The sequence below is a fragment of the Drosophila kikkawai genome, chromosome 2R (assembly GCF_030179895.1).
Source record: "Drosophila kikkawai strain 14028-0561.14 chromosome 2R, DkikHiC1v2, whole genome shotgun sequence".
Taxonomy (NCBI): domain Eukaryota; kingdom Metazoa; phylum Arthropoda; class Insecta; order Diptera; family Drosophilidae; genus Drosophila; species Drosophila kikkawai.
This window is the reverse complement of record NC_091729.1, coordinates 3,610,551-3,622,655: the sequence shown is the minus strand read 5'-3', so window position 1 is coordinate 3,622,655 and position 12,105 is coordinate 3,610,551. Positions and strand designations below refer to the sequence as shown.

Here is a 12,105-nt window from a genome sequence, read left to right as displayed (position 1 = left end):
TTTTGAAATTTTTTAAACTTTAGGAGATATAACACTTTAAATATTTGGTCCGTTTTACCAAAGAAATAATGCATTGCCCACCTCCGAAAACTGAATATTATTAAAAAAAACCGTTTGCCCACCCCTTAAAAATTAATTTAAACGATTGCCCATCTTTTAAAAATTAATTTAAACGATTGCACATCTCCTAAAAATTAATTCTAACGATTTTCCTTTAAAAACTAATTTTGTCGATTGCCCATCTTTTAAAAACAAATTTAAAGGATTGACCATCCTTTAAAAACTAATTTTGTCGATTGCCCATCCTTTAAAAATTAATTTTTTCGATTGACCATCTTTTTAAAATGAATTTTTTCGATTGCCCACCCCTAAAAACTTAATTTTAACAATTGCTCATCCTTTAAAACTTAAATTTAAGTATTGCCCATCTTTTAAAAATTAATTTTTTCGATTGCCCATCTTTTAAAACTTAATTTTTTCGATTGCCCATCTTTTAAAAATTAATTTTGAGGATTGCCCACCCCTTAAAAATCAATTTAAACGATTGCCATTCATTTAAAAATCAATTTAAACGATTGCCCATCCTTTATAACTTAATTTTTTCGATTGCCTATCCTTTAAAACTTAATTTTTTCGATTGCCCATCTTTTAAAACTTAATTTTTTCCATTGCCCATCTTTTAAAAATTAATTTTGAGGATTTAAAAGATGGACAATCGAAAAAATTAAGTTTTAAAGGATCGAAAAAATTAAATTTTAAAAGATGGGCAATCGAAAAAATTAATTTTTAAAAGATGGGCAATCCTTAAAATTAAGTTTTAAAGGATAAGCAATTGTTAAAATTAAGTTTTTAGGGATGGGCAATCGAAAAAATTGATTTTAAAACAAGAAAGGAAGCTAACTTCGGCACACCGAAGTTTGTATACCCTTGCAGATTGGTTTGATATTTATATTATAAATTTAAATGTTGAAAACACACACAAAAGTGAGTTTCATTACATTTTACCTATACTTATTATGTTTACAGTTTGACAGTTACAGTTTTACATTCCCAGCTTTGCATTTTCTCTACATTTACCGATCGTTTATATGGCAGCTGTATGATATAGTTGTCCGATTTTCATAACATTTTTACCAATGTAATGCAACTTTGTTTTGTGTTTTTCAACATTTAAATTTATAATGTTTATTATATTAGATATTTAAATCTAAAACTAGTTTTTTTATAGATTAAACATGCTTTTTTTATTTTTATCAAAACCAAATTATATATTTCCTTTTATTTTTTTTCTATTAATTTAACCAGAATGGATCTAATCTTAATGATCCAATTGCAAACCTCAAGGGTATTCAAACTTTGGCGTGCCTAAGTTAGCTTCCTTTCCTGTTTGTAAATAATTTTAAAACCCATAGCCGATTACTTTTTTCTAAGTTACTAACGTTATTCTATTTCCTATTTATATTTTTCTGTCCATCACTGTATTACCCAACCAAAGAAGCGTATTTCGTTTTTGTCACGTTTCCTCAATCATGCCTACCATTCGTTCAGCAATCATTTGGTTCCCGCTTTCGTTCAAAGTCGAAATCAGTCCAGTGTTATGCGTAGACGCGGCGTATACGTTATGTTGACGCTCTGCGGTGTGCTGACTGCAGCACTGACCGCTGTGCTGGTGATCTCTCACCGGCAACTACGGCGGGGCAGATGCGGTTACACAAACGGTGACTGTGGATTTATTAAACAGCCAGGGAAAAGTTCTCGGAAATTTCGGGAGAACCGCTTGGACAGATCAGATCTCTATGCAATTCAGAGGCATTCCCTATGCCGAGCCGCCAGTAGAGGAACTGCGTTTCCAGGTAAGTCAATTTCCGGCAGTTCGATGTTCAGTCCCGAAATATCTCAACTCCCCAGACAACAGAAAAATGTCAGATTAATTTACGTGGGTGTGTTTTATGAGAAACAAATATAATAGGGGTTCTATTTTAGTAGTATCTGGTGAAATACAGAAATAATTTTGACAAGCAAATATTGGAGAGACAATCATAGCTCATTTCAAACCGGCATATTTAGCTAAAATTAAAAGTGTATCAATCGAATACGAATTATATAAAGTAATCTGGGGAATTAAATTTTATTGCTATATCTGTAAGCCTTAATGACTCTTGTGAACTACGTCGTCTTAGCTGATAAGTGGGCCTATGACGGGTTAAAAAAGCATTCTATTCTCTATTCTGGGCGATGATAGCCACCTGTGGCGCGATCCCCTTGGACAAACACCATCAGCGCATTGAACTTTGGACAACGTTGCCCTGTGATAACCAATCTGGATGACCAGTTGTCTGATGCTGAACTAGAAGATTGCCTTAACCTGTCAGTCTATACAAAAAATGTGAGTATATCAGGATGACTGTGCAGTTAGGAAATTCTTTTAGCTCTAAAGAAAATTCGCCATAAACTTGCAATAAAACACGTACCTAGTAACCGCGCTAAATCTTGTTAAGTTATTAGTTTACCAGCAAATCAAAATGTGACGCACAAATAATAAAAGAAGCTCATTTCTAAAAGTATATAAGAATATGTTGAAAAACAACGAAGTTATCATTTTATTCCTATTTATTTTTCGATCGTTCCTATGGCAGCTATAAGATATAGTCGTCCGATTTTCATAAAATGTTTACCAAAATTCTGGAATAATATAAAATGGCCATATCCCAAAAATTATGCAAACATTTCGAAAAACAGCCAAGTTATAATTTTTTTTCTAAAAATTTATCGAACATTTGTATGGCAGCTATATGATATAGTCGTCCAATCCGGCCCGTTCCGACATATATAGCAGTGAGAGTATATAGAAGACTATATGCAAAGTTTTATTCAGATAGCTTTAAAACTGAGGGACTAGTTTGCGGAGAAACAGACAGACGGACGGACGCACAGACGGACATGGCTAAATCGACTCGGCTGTTGATACTGATCATGAATATATACACTTTATAGGGTCGGAAAGGTCTGCTTCACTGCGTTGCAAACTTTTGACTGAAATTATAATACCCTGCAAGGGTATAAAAAAGATGGGCAATCGAAAAAATTAATTTTTAAAGGATGGGCAATCGACAAAATTAGTTTTTAAAGGATGGTCAATCCTTTAAATTTGTTTTTAAAAGATGGGCAATCGACAAAATTAGTTTTTAAAGGGCAATCGTTAGAATTAATTTTTAGGAGATGTGCAATCGTTTAAATTAATTTTTAAAAGATGGGCAATCGTTTAAATTAATTTTTAAGGGGTGGGCAAATGGTTTTTTTTTTAATAATATTCAGTTTTCGGTTTTTTTGGTAAAACGGACCAAATTTTTAAAGTGTTATATCTCCTAAAGTTTAAAAAATTTCAAAATTCTAAAGGGTGGGCAAACGTGGGCAAACGAAGTTATTGCGATTTCCAAAAAAAAATTTTGAAAAGAGTCAAATTTTTTAAGTTTGAAAATTTTCAAACTTTTTCGAATTTTCATATCTTCAAAACTGGACGTGGGCAAAAAAACTAATTGGTGGGCAAACATGGGCAAACGATTCCAGCTTTCAAATTTCGAACAAAAAAAAATTTCCGAACCTGGCTTCTCTGAGCTTGTTTTTCAACATTTTTGCACTATTTTTTGAGATATGGCCAAGTTATATTATTTTAGACTTTCGATTTTAATTTTGTAAAAATCGGACATAATGGATATGTAATCTCACAGAGAGCAGACGTTTATTTTGTTACCTCTGTCATAAAAATCAAAATCTGCCAAGAAACTCAACAATAATTAACATAAATTAAACCACACAAAGTTCAGTGTTGCCGCAACATCTTCCAAGTGCAAATCATCAACATAAAGTGCACAACAATATTAAACAAACGAAGTTGTTTAATTGGGAGAGCCACCTGACCTTTGGACTTACAAGCTTCTCTTTGCCTATACTGAGAACAACAGTGCTGAGAGCAGCCGTGAGAACCAACCCGCTTATCTTTCTTTCTACACGCCACCTACCTTTCTTCGACTCTCCTTGCCGGCGAGCACGAGAGAGCAGACTAACCGCAACAACAACGCCAATAGAAAGAATAGGAAAGGATAGAAAACAGAGTAAGCCCTAACATAAACAACAACAATGTCAGCCCCGGTTACACGCTCGCTAACTGCATCGGCACCAAAACGGGTGCGAACTGACTCGTCGATCGATCTGAAGGCGGGTCGACCATCTGATACCCTGGCAATGGAGTTGGTTGATCTTATCAACAAACGCTTTACGGAGCAGAATGAACATATCAGTTCAAGTTTGGGAAAAGCTGAAGAACGAATTCTGGCGGAGCTTGAACTCAGGTTTAGCCAAAAAATAAATAAACTATCGGATAAATAAACTCCGCTCACAACGGGACAGACTGGATGAGAAGGTCAGGCAATTAGACAGGGAGGTCGCTGATCTGCGTGCACTTTGTGGAAAGGTGGCCCAACTGGAATCAAAACTGGCATCTCAGCAGGAGCATAATCGGGCGTACGAGGTGCGCATACACGGCGTACCATATGGTGAGGGCGAAAATGTCCGAGCCTTATTCCACACGCTGTGCTTCAACCTGCAGCTTACACCCCCTCCAAGAATCCGGGATATCTTCCGCGCCCGGAAAACCCAAAATACGCACGTCGACCCGGTGATCATCGTCAAGATGGAAAGCGCTCGGGAGATGATCGCACTCCTCAAGCAAATTGGGGCGTACCGGCGCGAGCGTAAATGCCAACTAACTTTAAAGCTATTTGGTATCGACTCGGACGCTGCAGTTTATGTCAATGAGCAGCTGACGAGAGATAATTATCTCATCTTCAAAGAAGCCATGCGTATGAAAAAGCATCGTGTTCTGTTTTCACCCGCCGTGGCTTAGTTCACGTTCGCTGCATGGGCAGAGAGGGCGTAAACTGCATCGCGCACATGAGCGAGCTTTCGACGCTCACTGCCGACCCTCTCTCTTCGTCTCTCACCACTTCTCTCTCTGGCGCTACGATGGAAGCTGGAGATGCTGTCGCTGCGGAACCTAGCTTTCGCTCTTAATCAATTTTATCATTTTCTCTTAGTTAAGTTATCTTTAGAATTTTTTTATCGTTTGTTGTTTGTTTACACTTCTATGTTTTTAAATTGCTTTGCAGATATTGAGCTTGCATTCCTAACTTTAGCCAAATCTTCCAGTGCCGGATGAAGTAAGGCGTTCCATAACTGATAGCCTGATAAAAGTTATTAGCAAACGTAAAATTGGGCTCAAAGTTGTTCATCTAAATGCGCAAAGTCTATTGCGTAAAATGGATGAATTTCGGTTTCTTTTTATTAATTCTGACGTAGATGTAATTTGTGTGTCCGAGACGTGGTTCTCAATAAATGTTTGTGATGTACTATTGTCGTGTGATCGATATGCTGTGTATCGTTCGGATCGCGTCGGTCATGCAGGAGGGGTAGCTATTTTTGTTAAAACAACTCTTAAATGTACTGTTAAATGTAAACAACCCAGTGATTGTCCATTAGAGTACCTGTTTCTGGATATATGTTGTAAAAATAATAGAAATACGCTGATTGGCTGTATCTACCGACCCAACACCACGACTGAATACGAGCCACTACTGACAACAATTGCCGACTTATCTATGGTGTACACAGATGTCATCTTGGCAGGGGACTTTAACAGCAATCTGTTAAAGGAAAGATACCTTTTAGATAATTTTGAGTCCTTGGGTTTTTATCCAGCTAACGACACGACGCCAACGCATTTCAGCAGCACCTGTGTGTGTTTTATAAATGACCCCAGCAAGATTTTACTTTATGACCAGGTTTCAGTACCAGTTTTTTCTAGACACGACCTAATTTTTCTGACATATGACACGTCCTTAGACTATAAAACAGACTTTTTTGCCTATAGAGACTTTAGGAATATTGACTATACTGGACTTCAATTAGATTTAGGATTATGTGACTAGGACTCTATTTATCTCCAACCTAACGTTGACATTCAACTCCAAATCCTAAATAGCAATATACAGTACCTGTTTGAGAAATTCGTACCCTTAAAAACCAAAATGCCAAAGCCCAGACAGACCCCCTGGTTTACTATAGAAATTAAGAATCTTATACGACAGCGTGATGCCTCTTTTAAAAGATGGAAGCGTTATAAAACCAACGAACTCCACAGTCATTATAAGACAGCCAGGGAAGCGGTTACCAAAAGGATAAAATTGGCCAAACGTGACCACTACAAACTAAACTTTAAAAACTGTATATCATCAAAACACAGATGGACAGAACTAAAAAAGCTAGGGATCTGAAAGTGCGTACAGAAAACCGAGCTCAACGTTAATGTTGAAGAACTAAATCAACAGTTCACTACAATTAATGTACCTGAAGCAAAACGTAACGTGTACCTGAACAGCGTAGCCCCCTGTGATAATATATTTAACTTTGTGTGTGTTAGCCAATGTGATGTCCTTGATTTTATACTTAAAGTTAAGTCTAATGCGGAAGGTCTAGACAACATAAATCCTAAATTTCTGAAATTATTGTTACCATGTCTACTGCCCTATGTTACGTATATTTTTAACTCTATTCTTACACAGTCCTCATTCCCAACCGCGTGGAAATTGGCTAAAATACTACCGATTCCTAAACAAAACAATGAGTACAGACCGATCTCCATTTTACCATTTCTTTCAAAAGTGTTCGAAAACATAATGGCCGGTCAGGTACAAGGTTTCCTGGATAGAAACCTCCTCCTACATAATAAGCAATCTGGCTATCGTAGGAAGAGAAGCTGTTTAACAGCAATAACGCACATCAAAGAGGACATCAGACAACAACTTGACAAAAACCATGTTACAATCTTGACGCTACTTGACCATAGTAAGGCTTTTGACTCCGTGAACCACAATATTCTCTGTACCAAGTTAAAAAATCTATTTAACTTTTCGGATTCCTCAGTTAGACTGATTGCGTCTTATCTTACTGATAGACTTCAAGCAGTTGTAGCAGGGGCGGTGACCTCCGCCGTAAAAAAACTGACTCGTGGCATTCCTCAGGGATCAGTCCTTGGCCCATTACTGTTTGCAATATATGTCAATGATTTACCAAATGTCCTGTCCGATTGTGAAGTTCATTTGTATGCCGATGATGTCCAGATTTATGTCAGAAGTCCTTTTCGTGAAATAAATGTATGCATAAGTACTTGTAACAGAATGTTGTCCTTAGTACAAACGTGGGCTGAACACAACGGTTTGAGTATAAACCCCAAAAAATCAAAATCTATTTTAATTAGTCGCAGGTCAATTGATACAAATGACCTTACAAAACCAATAATAAATAATATACCTATAAGCTATGTCGATCATGCAGTTAATCTGGGACTAACGTTCAACAACACCCTGTCTTGGGGCAATCACATATCGAAAGCAACCGGTCGAGTCTATGGTATCTTGCGTCACTTGGCAAATACCAGAAACTTTTTACCCGAACACATAAGACTCCTGATTTCTAAAACCATTCTGATTCCCACCCTGTTTTATGGTATAGAAATATTTGGGTTTTGCGACTCACGGGACATGAGAAAATTAGTCACAGCCTTAAATTCCATTGTTCGTTATGTGTTTAATTTAAATCGTTTTGACCATGTATCACACTTGACTACTAAACTACTTGACTTAAACTTAAACTCCTTGATTAATCTTAGAGCCCTTTCATTTTTCCACAAAATAGTGACAACCCATGAGCCTTCTTACTTGTTTAATAAATTAATACCGGCAGCCTCGCAAAGGACTAAAAATTTTATATGCCCTCGAGTCCAAATGCTCAACTCCGAGAGGCAGTTCTTTGTCAACGCTATCCGTCTATGGAACCAATTACCCCATGAACTTAAAACTATTAGGAATGCAACTCAATTTAACTCCAAAGTAAAACTATTTTTAAGAAACAACGCATAACAAACAAATAAACAAACAGCAAACTTCATATTAATACGTAATTAAGGATATAAAAATAAATAAAATAAAATAAAATAGATAAAAATAACTAAAAATAATAATATAAAATAAAATAAATAAATAATTAGTTCATACAATAATTAATGTACTAGGTATTAAGTAAAAATCCTGTCTAATTCTAACTCAAGTGACCAGGGCATTAATAATAAGTATTTTATACTTGTAGCACTGGGCTAATTTTGTCAAAATAAATAAATAAAAAAAAAAAAAAAAACAACAAAAAAAAATCGGACGCCTATATCTTATAGCTGTCATAGGAACTATCGGGAAATTAATAGAAAAAAATTATCAGGCCTGTTTCGGTTTCCACTCGGAAGTGAATTTGATAACATTTGCGGATTTCCCTTTAACATAAGCGAATTTCCCTTGGTGATTTAAGGAAATTTTTTTTAATTTCCTTTAAATTCCCAAACAAAATCAGCTGGTCGCTTTCAACAAAAGAGTTTGCCTTGTCGAAGATTTGCTAAAAGGGGCTGATCAGATTTTGGCCCGCTGTAGTCTCCAACTCATAGATAGTAATGATTTAATGAATAAAATCGAAGGAATAAGCATTTACGGCTGGTAATAAACATTTTGAAATATTTGTAATTGCAATCAGCTGTTCTGGTCGCAAAATGCTCAAGAGTACAGTTGCCGAGGGTTTAGAAAAAACTCCCTTCGCATAACACTTAGTTCAGTTTGTAGATTAAACTGGCTGGTATTTTAAACAAAAACACTTTTTTATATACTTTACCCTAATAGCAGATCATTTAATTGTAAAACAACATAAAAAGTAATTGTTCAAAATTTATCTTAAATATATGCCGTTTTTTTGAAACGCTGACAACCCTTAAATGGTCCCTCTCAAATACGACACAGCGGCGGCGGATTTTCAATAATCTTGAAGGTTAGAAATTCTAACCGATTTTAAGGTGCACCCAGAAAATAATTATTTTTAAATCAAGTAAGTTAGTATTAATTAATTCAATTATGCAATAATGTTCCCAAAACTTCAAGGAATAAAATAGAATTAACATTTGTAATTTTCATAATCGCATTGTATTTTAAAATAATTAATTTCTGATTTTGCGGATTTGAATCCGCCGGCCCAATGGCACACGGAAAGTTTCCGTGCGTTTCTCCTGCAAATTAACAGAGACTTAACAGAGGGAAATACGAATCCGTAAGAATTTTTCGGAAGTGAATACTAGAACAGGTCAGGGAAATCCGAATCCGAATAAATTTTGCGGAAGTGGAAACTAGAACAGGCCTGTATAACTTCGTTGTTTTCCAACGTATTTTCATCTACTCTGAGATATCGACGCATTTTCGCGAAAGTATCGTATGTCGCTTTTTTTCGAAATTGAGATTTTAATGCAAAATTGTTAGGCACCTAATGTCTCACTACCCTGTGAAATATTATAACTGAAACTCCTATAGTTCCGATAAAAATTAAGTTTCAATTTTGTCTTTTCTATAGTGCTTCCTAAGAGATTAAAGCACAAAAAAGCTTCTCCCTTAAAATTGGATTTATCGACATACGATACTTTCGCGAAAATGCGTCGATATGAGCTTCTGTTATTATTTCAGAGTTTTGGTATATATTTAATGAAAATCGGACAACTATATCATATAGCTGCCATAGAAGCGATCGGTAGATGTACAGGCCTGTTTTAGTTTCCACTTCCGCAAAATTTATTCGGATTCGGATATCCCTGACCTGTTCTAGTATTCACTTCCGAAAAATTCTTACGTGTGCCATTTGGCCGGCGGATTCAAATCCGTAAAATCAGAAATTAATTATTTTAAAATATAATGCGATTATGTATATTAAAAATGTTAATTGTAATCTATTCCTAGAGGTTTTGGGAACATTATTGCATAATTGAATTAGCTAATACTAAAGTACATGATTTATAAATAATTATTTTGTGGGTGCACCTTAAAATCGGTTCGATTCCAACCTTCAACATTATTGCAAATCCGCTGCCGCTGTGTCGTATTTGAGAGGGACCATTTAAGGGTTATCAGCGTTTCAAAAAAAAAGGCATATATTTAAGATTAATTTTGAATAACTACTTGTTATGTTGTTTTACAATTAAAAGATCTGATATTAGGGTAAAGTATATGAAAAAGTGTTTTTGTTTAAAATACCAGCCAATTCAATCTACAAACTGAACTAAATGTTATGCCAAGGGAATTTTTTCTAAACCCTCGGCAACTCTACTCTCGAGCATTTTTGCAATTACAAATATTTCAAAATGTTTAATTCCAGCCGTAAATGCATATTCCTTCGATTTTATTAATTAAATTAGTGCTTCATTACTATCTATGAGTTGGAGACTACAGCGGGCCAAAATTTGATCAGCCTCTTTTAGCAAATCTTAGACAAAAAAAAAATGTCCTTAAATCACCTAGGGAAATTCGTTTATGTTAAAGGGAAATCCGCAAATGTTATCAAATTCACTTCCGTGTGGAAACTAGAACAGGCCTGAATTTTTTAACAAGATTAATAAAGATTTCAGCGCTGTTGCTATCAGTATAAGGCAACCAGAGGCTTGTTGTACGTGGCGAAACACGGGACCCAGGGGCTTTTTGTTAAATTTCCGCTTGGTTTGCTCCCAAGGAATATCAGCTGGCCGGTATAGACAAACGCGTTTATTTGGCCTGAGTTTTGTTAACAGGGGGCTAATAAGATTTTGTCCCGCTCAAGCGTCTTAGGTTGGACGTTTCTTCACATATTGGCGACTAACAAAATAATTAGACGACAATTACTCCTCCTAATAGAAATTGTTAATTAGTAGGGATTTTCCACACACCGTCAAAGTGCATCTACCGTCCGGTGAACAAACGGTAAACACGGTTTTGGCGTTCCGAATTTTCTCAAATGGACCGGCATCAAAGCGCATCTAAATCTAACGACCGTTTGTTGGCAATAGTTAGGCGATCGTTTTTCGGGGAACAAATGAAATATGGATTCTAAAATGTGGTGCCAAAGCTACAAGCATGCCCAAAATAGTTTGCGTTTTTTTTTTTTTTTTTTTTTTTTTTTTTTGTATATTCTTGCCCCAAAGTGTCCCCAATTGCTACTATTTTGTATAAAACGCCTACCTCTACTTTATTTTATAGATTTGGGAAGCCTATACCACCTATACACACTCTTCGGGGAATTTGCTCTTTGTTAAAGAAAAATCATTAGAGAAACTAAAATTCTTCGTTATCTAATTCATTTTAATTTCAATCTGTGCTTTTGCTGTTGTTAAACAGCCTAAATAGTTCACAAACTATTCATTTACTCCCACATCGGCCGCTACAGCCGTATTTGTTTACGTCTTTATGAGCCACAGCTGATCGATCAGCTGTAATCGGATGCAGATGCACTTTGACGCAGCTCTGTGGGAACACGAGTTTCACTTTTTTTTTTAAATCCCAACCGTTCTTCACAGATGCGCTGAGTGGGAAGACAGTATAAATAAACTTTTCTGTGTTATTTTTACTTACATAGTTGATATTTAAATTGCTTGTTCTAGTCAGCTGTTCTTAGTCAGTGTTGTGAAATTTTTTACAGGTAGTGTTATAAAATGTAGCTCATACAAGAGTTGCGGAGGTCAAGGAAAAAATACCTTTCACATCACGCACAGTTTGTACCATAATTTTTGAGATATTTTGAACAACAATTTTTTTTTTAGCATAAGTCAATAATAGTTCTTATAATAATATATCAACTTGTACAACGATTTTTTTAATTAACATTAAACATATTCCATCGCTTTTTTTTCTACGCTGACAACCCTTAAATAGTCCCTCTCAAATACGAAACAGCTGCGGCGGCTGTGCAATAATGTTGAAGGTTAGAATCGAACCGATTTTAAGGTGCACCCACAAAATAATTATTTATAAATTAAGTAAATTAAGTCCCAAAACCTCAAGGAATAAAATACAATTAACATTTGTAATTTACATAATCGGATTCTATTTTAAAATTAATAATTTCAGATTTTGCGGATTTGAATCTGTCGGCCCAATAGCTATCGGAAAGTTTCCGAACGTTTCGCTCGCAAATTAAAAGAAACTTAACAGAGGGAAATACAAA

At 35.6% G+C, this 12,105-nt stretch overlaps 1 protein-coding gene across 8 annotated transcripts in view; it reads right to left on the bottom strand.

Annotated features, from left to right (window-relative positions):
- The window catches only part of DIP-lambda (Dpr-interacting protein lambda), a 442,761-nt gene that overhangs the window by 200,595 nt on the left and 230,061 nt on the right, over nucleotides 1-12,105 (bottom strand). The window lies entirely within an intron of this gene.